Here is a 21,800-nt window from a genome sequence, read left to right on the forward strand (position 1 = left end):
AAAACACCCAATGTGTTTTGGGAATTAGGTTCTAGGTAATGCAAAATTATATTAATAGCAGTCCTGATCACAGTAGAATTAGGGAGAAAGTCATGTAAACTCGTAATCGCATTAAAGTATGAGAGAGACTATAAAACAAGCACATGCAAGGTGCTTGATGTAAGATCATAGAGATGTGAGCAACTAAATAAATTTGTTAAGTCAGGTCATGCTCATGGAGGTGTGAGCTATGTCTTATAGACTGAGTGTTGGACAGATGGAGAATCAGAGGAAAAACATTCTTCTGAATGTAGACAGATACACACTGATGAGAAAGAACCTAGTATGCCAAGGGGAATAGCAATTATGTAGAAAGGACTAGAGCAGAAATTTAAGATGGGAGATTTATAGATGATACAGTTAGAGTAGAAAGGGTGGGAAAAACCAGCTTGTGAAGCTAACTTTTTATTTATCATGTTATAGCAGTTCAGGATTTTCTGTACAGACCAGTGGTTTTCCTAAGTATCTTACAAGGATTTTCTGCACTAGCTGACGTGGAATTGGAGAAGTATTTCTGGGTTCCTCACTTTTGCCTAAGAATTTTACATATTCTATGTCACATAGGATTTTGTTCAAATAAAAAAAAGCTGCTGTGGTGAAAGAAACTACTATCAAGTAACTGAGCAAATGTTCTGAAAAACAGTTGCTGTCAAGGGTAAATATCAATGAAAGGAGAAACACTGAGGACTTGAACTAAGGAAAATTCAATAGAGTGGAAAAGATGTTCGGAGTTGCTTCATAATTAGAATTATCACACTTGATAGTTGATCAAAATTGAGATTAAGAGAATGAAGTCTAGGATGATTTATGTCTAGCCTTTGTTATAAGTTGGGTGATTATGTCATTAGCTGAGATAGAAAATCCAGAAAGGGCATTAGGTAATGATTTTTTTAGACCTGAAATATTTGTAAACAAATTCTGATATAAGAACCCTGTGCATAAAAATAAGTATAGATGGGATAACAGTGCCTGAAATGCATTATCTTGGTGCTCAATAAATGATAATCAATTTCTTGACTTATAAAATGCATTAACAGCTCTTAGAAATAGTCCCATGTAAATAATCAGATGTGCACCCTGGGGAAAGATGTGTTCTGTGTAGATTAAAGAAAAAAAAAAGGATTTTATAACTGACTTGAAGCTAATGTACTCTTGAGGAAACTCTGGTACCTTATCTGTTGAGGAAAACCTGTAATATATATTTTCTAGTATGTACTGGGCATGAGTGCTAAGTGTTTTATATACACTTCATTTAGTCTTCATAGTAGCCTTATGAATTTTGTCTTCATTTTTCAAGTATACAATTAATGGCTCAGTGAGTTTAAATTAATTGCTTGAGATAACAAACAATTGAGTGGCAGAACTGAGTTTCAAACCCAGGTCTTTTAAAGTCCAGGGCCCAAACTTTTTCTTCATCATCATGATGTCTTATAGTACATGATAAAATCCAGTTTGAAGTTTTCATCTCCTCTGAATTTATTATTTATTATTTTGGTATATATGCTTCAACTCCTACCAGACAATGGAACGCCCTTCCTTGAATTAGAGCCTTGGCATTACCTCCTACAACTTGGATTTGCCATCATGATGAATAATTGAGGAAAAAAATAAAAATAAAAACTTCTCAATTCATAACCCTTTGCTTGTGCCTAGAATGAGATAATAGAGATAGATAAGGAGTTGAGTAAGGAAAGGCTAGATGCTTCCTTCTGTCTAAATGGCAGAGTATAAAAAACATTAAAGGGGAAGGAAGAGGAATCTGCATAGCTCTATGGTAATTTCTCTTCTTAGCACACATTAATTTATCTTACATAGCCAAGCATATCCTAATCTCCTATAGTCATATAAGTAGAAAAATGTTCTGTAAATCCAAGTAGAAATAATTATGGGATTATTCAGTATTTTGCATAGACTCACCACTTCACTCCTACATTAGCAAAGATAGTTGAGATAAGAGTCGGTTCTCGATTTAGCTATCAGCAAGTTTCTTATTTGACATTATATTTGCTATGCATTATAAACTTAATTTTCATTAATTTTATTTAAATATACTTTTGAAGAATCCAGGTGATATTTTTAATATGGTCTCTTAGGGATTGAGAATTATCCTTTTTTTCCCCAAATGATTATTGAAATGCTTTACAATACATTCCAGTTTCAGGTACTCATGTCTTATTTTTTGGGGGGGAAAGAAAGAGATAGTGTTTTACAGCTTTCGCATAATTTTACACACAACTGACAAATTGATTATTGATAAGAGTTTGCTGCTACCTTCTGTTTCATTGTCTTATGTTTGGATAAGTCCCTTTAAATCCTGCTGAATTTGCCTAAGTAAATGAAACATTGTCCATTTGTTTATATAATTTCCTTGCATTTATAATTTGAAAATGGAGTCTAAGGCTAACAAAATATAATGATCATGATGTCTGTTTTTAAATATAGTGATTTTTTGTGTATTATTTTTGCCTAAAGTAATTTTTAAAAATTGTTCTTTTCCCCCCAATAGTTGCAAGCAAAAAATGCAAGTGAAAAAGTTTAGAAATGATAAAGTCATCATCTTTAGATTTAGGAAGAGCTCTCTATTCATATAGTTTGATATGTAAATTCTTAAAATGCAGAATAATGTCAGGTATGCCATACTGTCTTATCTCTTTAGCATGAGTAATTTTTAAAATTTATATTTTCATGTAATTTTATTACCTTTTTTGATTTGTATTTTTTTTTGTTTCAAAGATCCTTATTTTCCTCTTGGTTATATTTCTCCTATATAACGGAACCCTGATTCATTCAAACTCCACTAATTCAGTCTTTGAGAGAATTCAGAGAGTTGCTATACTAAAGTTTCTGGTATTAGTAAACATATATTATTTAGCAAATTAAAAGTATAAATCAAATGTGTGTGTGCATGCGTGTGTGGGGGGTATGAGTCTGAATGTATGCATGAGTGTAGGATCATTAAAATTCTTAGGAAGTTTAAATATACTTATGTTATAAAAAATTACTTCAAAATATTTATTTCCACATAATTAATTAACATACTAATTACTGATGATGTCTTTTTTCACTAAGATAGGACCCATAGGAGCTATTCTTGACAATATTACTTGATATTCATTTAGAGATTTTTATCTATGTAACTGCAGACTGAGAGATATAGTTACCTGTCTCTATCTTCCTATCTATCATTGACTGACATATATCTATAAATATATACATAAATTCATTCTATTCATTTAATGTATAGTGTTTCTTGAACATCTGTCCTGCACTAAACAATATGAAAAAACATTACAACACATTAAAATAAGATTAATTTTGTGAGTCAGAGTTTTCTCAAATTCTATGCAACTTTTTATTGAGTTATTACAAAATGATGAAGTTTAATTGTACTTTGCCTTTATATATTGAACTGCGGATGTTCCCATCTCGTTTCTGTCTGCTTCTATTATACCATAAGTATCTTAATTTCCTAATAGCTCTTTAATATATAATAATCCTATTACCTGGTATTTTCTCTAAAATATTGTGGGTTATAGAGGGACTGTTATTCCCATCTTTCTCTGCAGCTCTGCAGATCTACGAATATCTCTGGATCACACTGAAAGGATGGATTAGTTGTGTGTGCCTTTGAATTTCCCAAAAGATGACTATTCCCCTTTCCTCAACTTATGTGGACAGATGTGGAATTTGGCCTGAGATGTGGAATTTGGCCTGAGAGAGATTTAAACTGACAGCTTACAAGAAGTAATAAAGTGCTTCTAATGAAATTCCTATAGTGTTCATTCTTTGAAAAGTAATAGATTCTTCAGCTGTTTTTCCCTTTGAGCATTATTGTGGCAAAATATTTTTAGGAATTTTAGCTGCCATGCAAGTCCCTAGAAAACTGAGCCTGTGAATATCGAATCCAGTAATAGCTGCAGCAATTAACTCAGGATTGGCAGAGCCATAAAGAGATCCTGCCAAGTCTTGGCAGTATGATGTCAACTTCATGACATGGTATAATGCCAATTGCCCTGATCACATGATTGGATTAAGCACCCTTCCTTCTTCAAGATACACTTTTTATTCTTACTTAGTTTGGATGCTAAAAGGTGGTCATAAGGAGGACAGATGGGATGCTAGACCTTTCCTCTGAGAGTGTAAAACAGGAGAGATCTATCTAGAAAAAAACAAACCAACCTTTTTTTGGTTGACTTAAAACATTTCTGTTTCCATGACTATTGTTGACATTTTCAATGAGTAATATTGTGTAAAGCATGCTTCTTGTCACATGAATGTTAACTACTTTTATGTCATTGCATTTGTAAAATTTCTTGTGTGCTCTGGAAGAACCATTGTCCTAATAGGAGCCAAAGTTTTTATCTTAGCTATTGTAAATAATGCTGCAGTGAACATAGGGGTATAGATATCTTCTCAAATTAGTGTTTTTGTTTTCTTTGGATTAAATACCCAGGAGTGGAATTGCTGGATTGTATGGTAGTTCTAGTTTTAATCAGAACCTCTGTGCTGTTTTCCATAATGGTTACACCAATTACATTCCCACCAGTAGTGCACAAGGATTTGCTTTTCTCCACATCCTTGTCAATACTTGTTATTTGTTGTCTTTTTCGTAGTAACCATTCTGACAGATGTGAGACAGTATCTGACTGTGGTTTTGATTTGCATTTGCCTGATGAGTAGTGATGTTGAGCTTCTTTTTATGTGCCTGTTGGCAATTTGTATTTCTTCTTTGGAAAATGTCTATTCAGATCTTCTGCTACTTATTAATTGAGTTTTTTTGATGCTGAATTTTGAGTTCTTTGCATATTTCAGATTTTAACACCTTATTAGATATATCATTTAAAAATATGTTTTCTCATTCAGAGGTGGCCTTTATGTTTTGTTGGTAGTTTCCTTTACTGTACAAAAGCTTTTTAGTTTGATGTAGTCCCATTTGTTTATTTTTGCTTGCTCTAGGAGACATATCTAAAAAAATATCATTAAAACCAATGTCAAAGTGTGTACTGACTTTGCTTTCTTCTAGTTTTATGGTATTGGGTCCTACATTTATTTTTTAATTCATTTTGAATTTATTTTTGTGCATGATGTGAGAGTAGCCTAGTTTGATTCCTTTGCAAGTAGCTGTTCAGTTTCCCAACACAATTTGTTGAAGAGGCTATCTTTTTTTCCATTGTATAGTCTTAACTTTTTGGTGTAGATTAATTGATCATAAGTGTATGGGCTTATTTCTGATCTCTTTATTCTGTACCTTTGATCTATGTATCTGCATTTGTGCCAATACATATGGCTTAGGTTATTATAGTTTTGTAGTATAGTTTGAAATCAGGGAGTGTGATATGTCCAGCTTTGTACTTTTTTTTCTCAGTATTGGTTTGGGTATTTGGAGGTTGTTTGTGTTTTCATACAAGTTTTAGAATTACTTATTTTACTTCTGTGAAAAATTTCATCAGTATTTTGGTAGGGATTGCATTGAATATGTAGATTTCCTTGGTTAGTATCTTCATTTAAACAATATTAATTCTTCCAGTCCATGAACATGGTATATCTTTCCATCTGTTTGTGTCATCTTCAGATTTGTTCATCAGTGGAATTCCCTGGTGGCCTAGTGGTTAAGAATCTGGCATTGTGACTGCTATGGCCATGGTCACTGCTATGGCATGGGTTTGATCATTGGCCCAAGAACTTATGCATGCTGTGGGCATGGCCAAAAAAAAAATTGTTTGTCAGTGTTTTATAGTTTTCTGAGTACAGGTCTTTTCCTTCTTACCTAGACTTATTCCTTGTTATTTTGCTCTTTTTTAAAATTTTTAATGCTTTATTTAATTTATATGTATGTGAAAGGAATTGTGGGATACACATGAGTTGTTATAGACAACTTCTTTTTGTCTTTCTTGCTCTGTGAACTCCCACTACAACAATAGCAAAGTCAATATGTGATTATTGAGTCTCTTAACTTTTCTTTCTTATTTTAAATTTAACTTTGAGATTTCTGTGATGCATCTTGAAAAACTACATTGAAATATTTTTTTAACCAAAATGCATTTAAAAATAAGACTTCAGGAGTCCCTTTTGTGGCTCAGAGGAAACAAATCTGACTAGCATCCATGAGGATGCAGGTTTAATCCATGGCCTTGCTCAGTGGGTTAAGGATCTGGCATTGCTCTGAACTGTGGTATAGGTTGTAGATGCAGCTCTGATCTGGTGTTGCTGTGGCTGTGGTGTAGGTCAGCAGCCACAGCTCCGATTCGACCCCTAGCCTGGGAACCTCCATGTGCCTCAGGTGTGGTCCTAAGAAGCCAAAAAAAAAAAAACCAATAAAAGTAAGATTTCCTGGTGTTCCCTTATAGTGCAATGGGTTAAGCATCCAGCCTTGTCACTATGGTGGCTTGGGTCACTTTTGTAGCTCAGGTTTGATCCCTGGCCTGGGAAATTCCACATGCCATTGGCATGGGAAACAAAACAAAACAAAACACCAAAAACAATAACAACAACAACAGACTTATTTTATGGTCATGGAACCAATGTATTGACTCAGCTAATATTTTCCAAAAGGGGATGGGCCTGGAGAATTCTAGGGAAAAATTGTCTAAAAATGACACATAGCTATCGTACTTCCACCTAAAAAAGAAGTGATTCTCTAACCAAATTCATTTATTCATCTAAACAAACATTTTGGAAGGAAGGGGTCTCATATTTATTGATCATGCCATGTTCCAACTCTTTGCCTATGTTACATTTTCTCATGGTTATAAGAAACCTAAAAAGTACGTATCACAGCACTCTCTTGTCATTCGAAGATTTAACATTAGAGGTTTTGGCTATTTGCCAGTAACTCCAAAAGTCTAGGACTTGAAATTTTTCTTTTTTTTTTTCTTGATGATACTTAAATTTTATTAATAACTTGATTGTAACATGTCTTTTTTTCCTTTTTTTAATAATATTTTTATTTTCCCACTGTACAGCAAGGGGGTCAGGTTATCCTTACATGTATACATTACAATTACAGTTTTTCCCCCACCCTTTGTTCTGTTGCAACATGAGTATCTAGACAAAGTTCTCAATGCTATTCAGCAGGATCTCCTTGTAAATCTCTTCTAAGTTGTGTCTGATAAGCCCAAGCTCCCGATCCCTCCCACTCCCTCCCCCTCCCATCAGGCAGCCACAAGTCTCTTCTCCAAGTCCATGATTTTCTTTTCTGAGGAGATGTTCGTTTGTGCTGGATATTAGATTCCAGTTATAAGTGATATCATATGGTATTTGTCTTCATCTTTCTGGCTCATTTCACTCAGTATGAGAGTCTCTAGTTTCATCCATGTTGCTGCAAATGGCATTATGTCATTCTTTTTTATGGCTGAGTAGTATTCCATTGTGTATATATACCACCCCTTCTGAATCCAAGCATCTGTCGATGGACATTTGGGTTGTTTCCATGTCCTGGCTATTGAGAATAGTGCTGCAATGAACATGCGGGTGCATGTGTCTCTTTTAAGTAGAGTTTTGTCCGGATAGATGCCCAAGAGTGGGACTGCGGGGTCATATGGAAGTTCTAGGTATAGATTTCTAAGGTATCTCCAGACTGTTCTCCATAGTGGCTGTACCAGTTGACATTCCCACCAACAGTGCAGGAGGGTTCCCTTTTCTCCACAGCCCCTCCAGCACTTGTTATTTGTGGATTTATGAATGATGGCCATTCTGACTGGTGTGAGGTGGTATCTCATGGTAGTTTTGATTTGCATTTCTCTTATAACCAGCGATGTTGAGCATTTTTTCATGTGTTTGTTGGCCATCTGTATATCTTCTTTGGAGAAATGTCTATTCAGGTCTTTTGCCCATTTTTCCATTGATTGATTGGTTTTTTTGCTGTTGGGTTGTATAAGTTGTTTATATATTCTAGAGATTAAGCCCTTGTCGGTTGCATCATTTGAAACGATTTTCTCCCATTCTGTAAGTTGTCTTTTTGTTTTCTTTTGGGTTTCCTTTGCTGTGCAAAAGCTTTTCAGTTTGATGAGGTCCCATGGGTTTATTTTTGCTCTAGTTTCTATTGCTTTGGGAGACTGACCTGAGAAAATATTCATGATGTTGATGTCAGAGAGTGTTTTGCCTATGTTTTCTTCTCGGAGTTTGATGGTGTCCTGTCATATATTTAAGTCTTTCAGCCATTTGGAGTGTATTTTTGTGCATGGTGTGAGGGTGTGTTGTAGTTTCATTGCTTTGCATGCTGCTGTCCAGGTTTCCCAGCAATGCTTGCTGAATAGACTTTCTTTTTCCCATTTTATGTCTTGCCTCCCTTGTCAAAGACTAATTGACCATAGGTGTCTGGGTTTATTTCCGTGTTCTCTAATCTGTTCCATTGGTCTGTCTGTCTGTTTTGGTACCAATACCACACTGTTTTGATGACTGTGGCTTTGTAGTATTTCTTGAAGTCTGGGAGAGTTATGCCTCCTGCTTGGTTTTTGTTTCTCAGGATTGCTTTGGCGATTCTGGGTCTTTTGTTGTTCCATATAAATGTTTGGATTGTTTGTTCTAGTTCTGTGAAAAATGTCCTGGGTAATTTGATAGGGATTGCATTGAATCTGTAGATTGCTTTGGGTAGTATGGCCATTTTTACAATATTGATTTTCCCAATCCAGGAACATGGAATATCTTTTCATTTCTTTACATCTTCTTTGATTTCTTTGATGAAAGTTTTATAGTTCTCGGCATATAGGTCCTTTACCTCCTTGGTCAGGTGTATTCCGAGGTATTTGATTTTGTGAGGTACAATTTTAAAAGGTATCATATTTTTGTATTCCTTTTCTAATATTTCATTGCTGGTATACAGAAATGCCACTGACTTCTGAATGTTAATCTTATATCCTGCTACTGTGCTGAATTTATTAATCAGTTCAAGTCGTTTTGGGGTTGAGTCCTTAGGGTTTTCTAGGTATAGTATCATGTCATCTGCATACAGTGACAGTTTGATCTCTTCTCTTCCTATATGGATGCCTTTTATTTCTTTTGTGTGTCTAATTGCTGTGGCTAGGACTTCCAAAACTATGTTGAAGAGCAGTGGTGAGAGTGGGCATCCCTGTCTTGTTCCAGATTTGAGTGAGAAGGCTTTCAGTTTTTCCCCATTGAGGATTATATTTGGTGTAGGTTTATCATAAATGGCTTTGATGATATTCAGGAATGTTCCCTCTGTATTCACTTTGGCGAGGGTCTTGATCATGAATGGATGTTGGACTTTGTCAAATGCTTTTTCTGTGTCTATTGAGATGATCATATGATTTTTGACTTTTTTTTTGTGAATGTGGTGTATGATGCTGATGGATTTGCGTATGTTGAAGCATCCTTGTGAACCTGGGATGAACCCAACCTGGTCATGGTGTATAATGTTTTTGGTATGTTGTTGGATTCGGTTGGCTAAGATTTTGTTGAGAATTTTTGCATCTATATTCATCAATGGTATTGGGCGATAGTTTTCTTTTTTGGTGGTATCTCTGCCTGGTTTTGGAATGAGGGTGATGGTGGCATCATAGAATGTCTTTGGGAGTATTCCTGCTTCTTCAACCTTTTGAAAGAGTTTCAGGAGGATGGGCACCAATTCCTGTTTATATGTTTGATAGAATTCACCTGTGAAGCCTTGTGGTCCTGGACTTTTATTTGTAGGGAGTGATTTTATGACCTGTACAATTTCATTTCTAGTGATCGGTCTGTTCAGTTGGTCTGTTTCGACTTGATTCAGTTTTGGCAGGCTGGAAGATTCTAGAAAATTGTCCATTTCTTCCAGATTGTCAAACTTGTTGCCGTATAGTTGTTCATAGTATTCCCTTATGGTTTTTTGTGTTTCTGCTGTATCCGTTGTGATTTCTCCTTTCTCATTTATAATATTGGTTATTTGGGTTCTTTCTCTCCTCTTTTTAGTGAGTCTGGCCAGGGGTTTGTCAATTTTGTTGACCTTTTCAAAGAACCAGCTCTTGGTTTTATTAATTTTCTCTATTGTTTTTTGAGTCTCTATTTTATTGATGTCTTCTTTGATCTTTACAATTTCCTTCCTTCTGCTGACTTTAGGACTTTTTTGTTCTTCTTTTTCTAATTCATTTAGGTGGAGGGTTAAGTTGTCAATTTGGGATCTTTCTTCTTTTTTGAGAAAGGCCTGTATTGCTATAAATTTCCCTCTGAGCACTGCTTTCGCAGCATCCCATAGATTTTGAGAGGTTGTGTCTTCATTATCATTTGTTTCAAGGTAGTTTTTAATTTCCTTCCTGATTTCTTCATTGAACTATTGGTTTTTTAGTAGCATGTTGTTTAGTCTCCTTGTAGTAGGTTTTTTCTCTTTGCTTTTCCCATGGTTGATTTCTAATTTCATGGCATTGTGGTCAGAGAAGATACTTGAGATAATTTCTATGCTCCTAAATTTATTGAGATTCGCTTTGTGTCCCAATATGTGGTCGATTCTTGAGAATGTTCCATGAGCATTTGAGAAGAATGTGTATTCTGCTTTTTTTGGATGTAGTGTCCTGAAGATATCAATGAAGTCTAACTTTTCTATTGTTTCCTTTAGGATCTCTGTTGCTTTATTGGTTTTCTGTCTAGAGGATCTGTCCATTGATGTGAGGGGGGTATTAAGGTCTCCTACTATGATTGTATTCTCATCAATATCTCCCTTTATGTCTGTTAATATTTGTTGTATGTATCTGGGTGCTCCTATATTTGGGGCATATATGTTGACGATAGTAACATCCTCTCCTTGGATGGATCCCTTAATCATTAAGCAGTGTCCTTCTTTGTCTTTCTTTATGTCTTTTGTTTTAAAGTCTATTTTGTCTGATATGAATGTTGCGACTCCTGCTTTTCTGTCATGTCTATTGGTGTGAAATATTTTTCCCCACCCTTTCACTTTCAATCTATATGTATCTTTTGTCCTAAGGTGAGTTTCTTGTAGGCAGCATATTGAAGGTTTTTGCCTTTTTATCCACTCAGCCACTCTGTGTCTTTTGATTGGGGCATTCAGCCCGTTGACATTTAAGGTGATAATTGATAGATGATTATTTATTGCCATTTGAACCTCGTGTTCCAGTTGATTCTATGGTTCTCCATTCTTCCTTTCTTTTTTTTTTTTTTTTTGGTTGGATGGTCTCCTGTTATTATCTGCTTGAGTGTATTTTTTTTTTTTTTGCAAATGCAATATTTGGTTTTGGCTTGTGGTTGCCCTGTTTTTTAAGTATGCTAACCACTTCCCATAATTGTGTGTTTTAGCCTGATGATCCTGTAAGTTCAAACACTTCATTAGTATATTAAAATTAAGAAAAGAAACATACAAACAAACAAAAAGGGTTATTTACTTCCTAACACCCCTTGCCCACATTTTATGGTTTTGATGACTCCTTTTTATTCTTTTCTTTTTAATTTTATTTTGTTTGAAGCATGTTCATGATTAAATCTGTATGCTGGCTTATTTGAGTGACTGCTCTCTGATTGCGGTTTCCTCAGTCCTAGTTCTTCTACTTCTTTTTTTTTTTTTTCTTTTCTTTTTTCTTCCCTTTCCTTCCTTTCTTTTTGGTTTAGAGAATCCCTTTCAATATTTCCTTTTTCCTGGGTTTTGTGTGGCTGTATTCTTTAGTTTTTGTTTGTTGGGAAAAATTTTTATTTCCCCTTCTATTTTAAATGATATTCTTGCTGGATAGAGTATTCTAGGTTGCATATTTTTTCCTTTTAGCACTTTAAATATCTCTTGCCATTCCCTCCTGGCCTGTAGTGTTTCTGTAGAGAAATCAGCTGATATTCTTATGGGGGTTCCCTTGTAGGTAACATTCTGTTTTTCTCTTTCTGCCTTTAGGATCCTCTCTTTATCACTAACTTTTGCCATTTTTATTATGATGTGTCTTGGTGTGGGTCTGTTTGGGTTCAGTTTGTTTGGGGCCCTCTGTGCTTCTTGTATCTTGAATCCAGTATCCTTTAGATTTGGGAAGTTTCCATCGATAATTCCTTCAAATATATTTTCATCCCCTTATCTTTTTGTACTCCTTCTGGAATTCCTATTATGCGTAGATTGGCCCGCTTTATATTATCCCATAGGTCTCTTATATTGCTTTCCTGTTTTTTGATTCAGTTTTCTGTCTGTTGACCAGATTGAGTGATTTCCATTATTCTATCTTCCATATCACTGATTTGTCCTTCTGCATTATTCATTCTGGTTTTTACTGCCCTTAGTTCAGTTTGCATCTCTGCAAATGAATGTTCTAGTTTTTCTTGGCTCCTCCTTATATGTTCCAGTTCCTTTCTGAGGGTGTGTGCATTACTGTTCATATCTTCTCTTCATTCCTTCAATATTTTCACTATTTCTCTTTTGAACTCCAGGTCTGTCTGACTGCAGAGATCTGTTTCATTGTTGACTGTTTTAGGTGAGTTCTCCTGTTAGTTTGACTGGGGGTGATTTCTCAGCTTCTTCATCTTGCTTGTTGTTTTCTTTCTCCTGAGGGAGTTGTACTCTCCGTTATTGGGCAGTGTTTGCCTTGTCACTGCTGTGGAATATTTCCTGAGGGCTGGCATTGTTGGTCAATCTTTTTTGAGGCAGTGTGGCTTTTCTGGAGTGTTGATGGGGCTAACAGTGTTTCTTTGAAGCAAAGGAGGACTTCCTGAGGGCAGACAGGACTGGGAGGTCCACACCACGATGGTAGCAGATTTCACTTGGTCATGCAGAGCTTGCTCTGGTGTTTTTAGGCTGTGGGGTTCTTGCAGGGGGTTGGCGGTGTCAGGCAGCTGTTCCTCAGGAGTGCAGCACCCCCTGGGGGCTGTAGCAGCTATCTGGGTCACTGAGAACCCAGGAGGCTCTTCCCTAGGGCAGCCCAACTCAGAAGGACAGCCTGAGAATGTAGGTGGATCTTTTCAGAGTCTTGCCGAGCTTGTTGCAGCTTTTTGGGCTGCAGGGGCTCTTCCAGGGGGCTGGTGGTGCTGAGCAGCTATTCCGGGGGAGTGGGGCACCCCTGGGGGCTTGGGCGTGTAGCAGGGCCACTGGAAACCCAAGAGGCTCCTCCCCAGGGCAGCCCGACTCAAAGACCGTCTGAGATCTTTTCCCAACTCGGCCAGGCTTGTTGCAGCTTTTCTGGGCTGCAGGGGGTCCTGCCTGCAGCTGGCAGTCCTATGCAGCTGGTCCACTAGGTCTCAGGATCCCCTGGGGGCTTCGGTGGGTAGCAGGGCCATTGGAAACCCAAGAGGCTCCTCCCCAGGGCAGTCTGACTCAGAAAAACCATCTCAGATCTTTTCCCGACTCGGCCAGGCTTGTTGCAGCTTTTCTGGGCTGCAGGGGGTCCTGCCTGGAGCTGGCAGTCCTATGCAGCTGATCCACTAGAGCACCCCCTTGGGGCTTGGGCAGGTAGCAGGGCCATTGGAAACCCAAGAGGTCCTCCCCGGGGCTACCCAACTCAGAAAAACCATCCAAGAATTAGGCTGATCTATTCACGGCCTGGCTAAGCTTGTTCTAGCTTTTCTGGGCTGCAGGCCTTTTCTCAGGGGCTGGTGGTGTTTGGTGCTGCTCTGCGGAAGTGTAGCCCCTCCAAAGGGCAAGCAGGCCTGTGCAGGGACAGCCCCTGAGGTGGTAGGCTTCAGGCAATTGTTGAGGCCAGCCCTCTGGGATGGCAGGCAGCCCCAGGTCCGGTGAGAGCGTAGGGGGTGGCGTGGGTTGTGGGAGGGAATGCACTGGGAAGCACAGCTTTCTGCTAGCTAGCGGGCCTGTAAGCTTGCTGTGGCATGGGGGGTATTCTATGGAGACCCATCCCTTCTTCTCTCCCCTCCCCAGCACTGGCGCAGACCAGGCTCTTCTTCCAGCTTCCCTCTGATGCGGCTTTCCACTTCCCCGCCCCTAGAGTATTGTTCCCTTCCTCTGTGACAGCTTTGTTTTCTAGTCTCCCAGGCAGTCTCTGCCCCTTCAAATGGTTTCTAGACCTCCCAAGCAGTTTCCGCTCCACCCCGCCCCCCCAGCCTGGGGACTAACCTCTGGAGCCGAGATCTCGGTGCCCCGCCCCCACCCAGGCGTCCCCCGGCCCTTTCTTGGGGATTAACCTCTGGAGCCGAGGATTCGGTGCCCAGCCCCCACCCAGGCGTCTCAATTTTTGGTGACTGTGCCCGTAGTTCAGATGGTCCGTTGGGTTCTTGATTGGCTTTTCCGTACTCCAACTTACTGCTACACTCTTCTCTGCATCTGGAGATTTCTCCGGTTTGTTTGATCTTTCCCCTGGTAGGTGACTTTCCAGGGTGCGGGATCCCTTTCTCCTCCACAGTTCCCTTTCGGGAGTGCCCGTCCCGCTCGGATTCACCTTCTCTCACTCTTCTCTTTTCTCCCGTTCTGCCCAGTAATGTCACGAACTTCTTGCCGTTATTGGAGTTTAGGTTCCTCTGCCAGCGATTGGTTGCTGTTCTGTGCGAGTCATTTATTCTGTAGATGTGCTTTTTTTGTTGTGTTTGTGGGAGAGGGCGAGCGTGTCCCCCTACTCCTCCACCATCTTGTCCTCGAAGAAGCCAGTTTTTAATCAGAAGCTTGTTGAAGAGTCACGACAGATGAGACAAATAGAATTTTTTTTTTGTCTTTTTGTCTTTTTGCTATTTCTTGGGCTGCTCCCGTGGCATATGGAGTTTCCCAGGCTAGGGGTCCAATCGGAGCTGTAGCCACCGGCCCACGCCAGAGCCACAGCAATGCGGCATCTGAGCCACGTCTGCAACCTACACCACAGCTCACCTCCTTTTTTTAGATTATAGTTGATTTACAATGTTGTGGCAATTTCTGCTATACAGCAAAGTGACCAGTCATGCATATATACATTCTATGTCTTATATTATCTTCCATCATGGTCTATCCCAAGAGACTGGATATAGTTCCCTGTGCTGTAGAGTAGGATCTCATTGCTATCCATTCTAAATGTAATAGTTTACATATACTAACTCCAACCTCCCAGTCCATCCCACTCCATTCCCCCCTTTGCAACCACTAGTCTATGTCTTTGAGTTTGTTCTATAGATAGCATCATTTGTGCCATATTTTAGATTCCATATATCATATAAGTGATATATGATATTTGTCTTTCTCTTTCTGACTTATGTCACTTAAAATGAGAATATCCAGTTGTATCCATGTTGCTGCAAATGGCATTATTTTGTCCTTTTTTATGGGTGTATATTATTCCACTGTGTATATGTACCACATCATCTTAATCCATTCATCTGTCTATGGGCATTTAGGTTGTTTCCATGTCTTGGCTATTATGAATAGTGCTGCAGTGAACATAGGGGTGCGTGTGTCTTTTTGAATTATAGTTTTATCCAGATATATGCCCAAGACTGGTATTGCTAGATTATATGGTAGTTCTTATTCAGTCTTCTGAGGAACTTCCATACTGTTTTCCATAGTGGCTGTACCAATTTACATTCCCACCAAAAGTGTAGGAGGGTTCACAATGAACTTCTTTGCAGAACAGATACTGATTCACAGACTTTGGAAAATTTATGGTTTCCAAATGAGACAGGTTGGGGGGTCAGGGGATACACTGAGGGTTTGGGAAGGAAATGCTATAAAATTTGCTTGTGATGATCGTTGTACAACTATAAATGTAATAAAATGCATTGAGAAAAAAAAGAGCAATTTCAAAAACAAACAAACAAACAAACACTAGTAATAGTATGGAAGAATTGATCTCATTAATCTCGTTATTCTCATTAAACAAATTTGGGGCAAACCTCTTCTTATTAAAACAGAGCTAATTGGTTTGAAGGAAACACATTGATGAGTTTTTTGGAGGGAGAAGCAGATTTGGTCATTGACAAAATATTTCCCACGCACAAAGATACTGGCTTAGTGGTTGCTAAAAATAATTGGAACACTCGAAGATTTACTTTATTATGAACTAGAACAATGGAGTTGTAGAAAACCTTGCCAACTGATTATGGAGCTGGTGAACTATGGGCTGCCTGAGTCATGGACTCTTAGTTTGGCAAAACTGAAGACCGTTGTTTCCTAACTCAATTTTGGCTTATTTGTCAATGTTTTATAATTAGTTCATATTATCTTCAGGTCACACATCTTTACCTGTTATTAATTGGGTCATTTGACTGATTCAATTGAATGACTTGTGTTTGCTCATCTTATTCTGTTGGTCATCAGGAGGGAGATAGCTTTACATGTTCCTGCAGACAAAGAAGAGACAAGCCTCATTGTTGACAGGTTGACCTTCACAGGACACTTAAACTGCCTGAAGCCCAGTCTGCTCCTGGGAGATGTATAGCCTTACTGGGCCTCACACTTGGTGGGGAAAAATGTTATTGTTAGGTATAGTTCTGTACCCAGCATTGGGGGGAGCTCAGTGGATGTGCTAAAGAAGGTCATGACTTTTAGAATCTAGAAAAAGTGGTCTCAAGTCCCAGTTTGCCATTTTTTTCTGAGTAAACATTGTCACATTAATTTATGCCTCGATTATAATCCTTGAAATACTCAAGGGATAATCTTGAGATGTGAAACACTTAAATACAAGAATACTACTGGAGCACTTTTGGAGAACCACAAGCAATAGGAAAGAGATGTGACAACTCAAACTGAAACAGAGATGCTCCCTAATGATCCTGTCTCACTCACTTGTTAATCACTTCCTCTACTACCTCAGCCTCCAAATGGGCATCAGCTTCAAGTGAGTGCTTTGTAGAAATTTCAAGTCCTACATCACTAATTATTAGAGAAATGCAAATCAAAACTACAATGTGGTACCACCTCATATTAGTTAGAATAGCCACCATTAATAAGTCTACAAATAACAAATGCTGGAGAGGGTGTGGAGAAAAGGTATTTTACTCTGTTTGATGTGATTGTTAAAGGGATTATTTTCCTAATTTCTCTTTCTGATAGTTCATTGTTAATGTCTAGGAATGCAACAGATTTTCTATATTAATTTTGTATCCTGCAACTTTACTGAATTCGTTGATGGAGTTCTAGTACTTTCTTGGTGATGTCTTCAGGATTTTCTATGTATAATATCTGCCATCTGCAAACAATGACAGTTTTATTTCTTCCTTTCCAAGTTGGATTCCTTTTCTTTTTCTTGTCTGATTGTTGTGGTTAGGACTTCCAATACTATGTTTACTAAAAGTGGTGAGAGCACATCCTTGTCCTATCAGTGATCTTAAAGGAAATGCTTTCAGTTTTTCACCATTGGGTATGTTAGCTGTGGACTTGTCATATAAGGCCTTTATTATGATGAAGTATGTTGCCCCTGTGCCAACTTTCTGTAGAGTTTTTATCATAAATTGATGTTTAATTTGATAAAAAAAACTTTTACTGAATCTATTGAAATGACTTTATGGTTTTAATTCTTCAGTTTGTTAACATGGTGTATCACATTGATTGGTTTGCAGATATTGAACCATCACTGGGAAAAATCCCACTTAATCATAGTTATGATCCTTTTAATGTATCATTTAATTTGGGTTGTTATATTAATTTGGGTTGCTAGATTATTTGCATCTATAATCACCAGTAATATTGGCCTATAATTTTCTTTTTGGTGGTATCTTTGTCTGGTTTTTGGTATCAGCATGATGCTGGCCTCATAGAATGAGATTGGAAGCTTTCCTTCCTCAGCAACTTTTTGGAGTAGTTTGAGAAAGATTAAGTGTTAACTCTTCTTTAAATGTTTGGTAGAATTCACCTGTGAAACTATCTGATCCTGAAATTTTGTTTGGTTTTGCTTATTAGTGATTCAATTTTATTGCTGCTAATTGGTCTTGGTATTTTTTATTTTTTCCTCGTTCAGTCCTGGGAGATCATACATTTCTAGGAATTTGTCCATTTCTTATAGGCTACCCATTTTATTTGTGTATAATTGTTTGTAGTAACCTCTTATGATCCCTTGTATTTCTGTGGTATCAGTTTTATCTTTTCTTTCATTTCTAATTTTGTTGATTTCAGCTCTTTATCTCCCTTTTTCTTGATGAGTGTGGCTAAAGAACCAGCTCTTAGTGTCATTAATCTTTTCTATTTTTTTTATCATCTCTCTCATTTATTTATGCTCTAATGTTTATAAATTCTTTCCTTCTATTTTTGGGTTTTGTTTGTTCTTTTTTTCTTGTTCCTCCAGGTGTAAGATTAGCTTATTTATTTGATATTTTTCTTGCTCTGAGGTAGGCTTGTATCACTATACACTTCCTTTTAGTACTGCTTTTGCTGTGCCCCATAACTTTTAATTGTTCTGTTTTCATTTTCATTTCTATCCCAGTGTTTTTTGATTTATTTGATTTTTCTTTGCTATCTTGGTTCTTTAGTAGCACATTATTTAGCCCCTGCATGCTTGTGGTTTTTGTAATCTGTTTTCTTTAATGTGATTTCTAGTCTCATAGTGGTGTGGTCAGAAAAGATGTTTGACATAATCTGTTTTTTTGAATTTTAAATGACTTTTGTTTTTTCCATTATAGTTGGTTTACAGTGTTATTTTAATTTTCTACTGTACAGCAAAGTGACCCAGTCACTCACACACACACACACACACACACACACACATATTCTTTTACTCACATTATCCTCCATCGTGTTCCATCACAAGTGACTGGATATAGTTCCCTGTGCTATACAGCAGGATCTCATTGCTTATCCATTCCAAATGCAATATTTGCATCTATTAACCCCAGACTTCCAGCCTCCTTCCCCTTCCCCCAAGCAATCACAAGTCTGTTCTCCAAGTCCATTAGTTTCTTTTCTGTGGAAAGGTTCACTTGTGCCATATATTAAATTCCAGATATAAGTGATATCATATGGTATTGTCTTTCTCTTTCTGACTTACTTCACTTAGTATGAGAGTCTCTAGTTCCATCCATGCTGCTGCAAATGGCATTATTTTCATCCTTTTTATGGGTGAGTAGTATTCCATTGTGTATATATATAACATCTTCTTCATCCATTCATCTGTTGATGGACATTTAGGTTGTTTCCATGTCTTGGCTATCGTGAAGTTTTCTTGAACATAATGAGACTTTTTTTGTGGTCTAATATGTGATCTATCCTGGAGAATATTGCATGTGTACTTGCAAAGAGTATGTACTCTGCTGATTTAGGGTGCAATATTCTATATGTATTTCTTAAGTTCCTCTGATCTAACGTGTCTTTTAAGGTCAGTGTTTCCTTATTGATTTTCTTTGTGAATGATACATCCATTGATGTAATAGCAGTATTAAAGTCCCCTGCTGTTATTGTCTTACTGTTAATTTCTCCATTTATATCTGTTAATATTTGCTTTGTTTTTAGGTGCTTACAATTATTATATTTTATTCTTGGATTGATCCCTTGATCGCTTTTTTATGTCCGTCTTTGTCTCTTGTTATAGTCTTTGTATTAAAGTCTATTTTGATTGTTATAAGTATTGCTGTCCCAGATTTCTTTTCATTTCCATTGACTGTAATAATTTTTTTCCATTCCCTCACTTTCAGTGTGTGTGTCTTTAGATCGGAAGTGAGTCTCTTCTATTCAGCATTTATATGGGTCTTATTTTTGTTTCCATTTAGTTACTCTATTTCTTTTGGTTGGACCATTTAATCCATTGACATTTAATTATTGATAGGTATGTACTTAGAGACATTTTATTAATTATTTTTTGTTTGTTTTTATATATTTTTTGTTCCTTTCTTCTTCTTTTGCTGTCTTCTCCTATGATTTGATGACTATCTTTAATGTTACATTTGGATTCCTTTGTGTGTGTGTGTGTGTGTGTGTGTGTGTGTGTGTGTGCATGTGTGTATTATAGATTTTTGGTTTCTGATTACTATGAGATTTACATATAGCAATCTATGCCTGTCTGTGTCTCTGATTATTTTAAGTTGCTGATTTCATAACTTTAAACTCATTTTAACAACCTTGTATTTTTATTCTGCTGCCCATATTTACTCTTTTTTATATATTTATTTTTTTTTTGTGTATCTCCTAACTATTTACTGTGTATATAGATGATTTTATTTCCTTTTTTGTTTTAACCTTCATACTACCTTTATACAAGGTTGATTTGCTACCTTTAATGTATACTTGCCTTTATCCATGTGATTCTTTCTTTCATAATTTTCATATTTCTGCTAGTTTCCATTTATTTTGCACTGAAAGAGATCCCTTTTATTTTTTGTGAAGCTGCTTTTATGTTACAGAACTCTTCTAGCTTTTGCTTATCTGTGAAACTTTTATTCTCTCCATTAAATCTGAATGAAAGCTTTGGATAGAATATTCTTGGTTATAGATTTTTCCTTTTCATCACTTCAGATATATTGTGCCACTGCCTTTTGGACTTTAGACTTTCTGCTGAAAGATCAGTTGATAACCTTATCGTCATTTCATTGTACATTTTTAATATTCTCTCTTTATCTTAATTTTTGCCATTTTAATTACAAAATGTCTGGATATTGTCTTCTTTGTGTTGACCCTGTTTGGAACTGTCTGTGCTTTCTGGACTTGGATGTCTGTTTCCTCTCCCAGGTCAGAGGGTTTTTTAGCTATTATGTTTTTGAATATGTTTTCTGTTTTTTTTTTCTCCTGGGACCCCTATAATGTGAATGTCAATATGCTCAATGTTGTTGCAAATGTCTCTTCAACAGTCCTTATTTCATTTTATTTCTTTTTCCTGTTCAGCTTCACTGATTTTTGCTAATCTGTCTTCCAATTCACTGATCAGTTTCTCTGAATCATCTGATCTACTGATAATTCCTTCTAGTGTATTTTTCTTCATCTCAGTTTGTTTTTTTTATATTTTTCAACTCTTTGATAAAAAACTTCTATATTCTGATGGTGTTCATCTGTTTTTATTCTGAGGTCTTTGAGCATCTTTATGATTATTAAATTGAACTCCTTATCAGGTAGATTGCTTATCTCCACTTCACTTAGTTCTTCTGGGGTTTTATCTTTTTTCTTCATTGGGATCATAATTCTCTGTTGCTTCATTCTACCTAATTTGTGTTTTTTTTCTATGCATTGGTAGGTTGATTCTTTTCTAGACTTTGGAAAAATTGCCTTTTACAAGAGACTTCCTAGGCGTCCCAGCAGCCCCTCTGTTCATCAGAACTATATGCTCTAGGGGTGCCCCCTATGCGGACTGTTTGGGTACTTCTGTGTGAAAGACTGCCTATTATGGTTGATCTGGTAAGTGTGGCCACCCCCTATTTCAGTTGGTTTCCAGACATTCCCTTCTGTGAGGCTTCCAGCTGCTGCTGTGTGGGGCTAGGTTTGAAGCCACTGGTGGGTTCTGGGGTAGATGGTTGTAGCTCTGAGAATTCCAGATCTACTGTTGGCCTTCTAGTGGGTAGGGCAGGTTTCTTTTTTTAAGTTTTATTAAGTATAGTTGATTTATAATGTGATAATTTCTGCTGTACAACAAAGTGATTCAGTTATACATGTACACACATTCATTATCTTTCAGATTCTTTTCCCACACAGATTATCACAGGATATTGGGTAGAGTTATATGTGCTATACAACAGGCCCCCATTGGCCAGTCATTCCATATATATCCGTGTATAACTCAGTGTGCATATGTCAATCCCAAATGCCCAGTCCATTTCTATCCCCCACTTTGATAACCATAGGTTTTTCAAAATCTGTGAGTCTGTTTCTGTTTTGCAAATAAGTTCATTTGTATCATTTATTTAGATTCCAAATGTAAGTGATATCCTATGATGCTTGTCTTTCACTGTCTAACTAACTTCACTTAGTATGATAATCTCTAGGTCCATCCATTTTGCTGTAAATGGCATTATTTCATCCTTTTTTATGGCTG

The 21,800-nt window shown here is 37.1% G+C and overlaps 1 protein-coding gene across 4 annotated transcripts in view; it reads left to right on the forward strand.

Moving 5' to 3' along the window:
• DACH2 (dachshund family transcription factor 2) overlaps nucleotides 1-21,800 on the forward strand; it is a 561,187-nt gene that overhangs the window by 244,367 nt on the left and 295,020 nt on the right. The gene's annotated exons all lie outside the window — the stretch shown is intronic.

This window comes from Sus scrofa, chromosome X, assembly GCF_000003025.6.
Source record: "Sus scrofa isolate TJ Tabasco breed Duroc chromosome X, Sscrofa11.1, whole genome shotgun sequence".
In the NCBI taxonomy this organism is placed as follows: Eukaryota; Metazoa; Chordata; class Mammalia; order Artiodactyla; family Suidae; genus Sus; species Sus scrofa.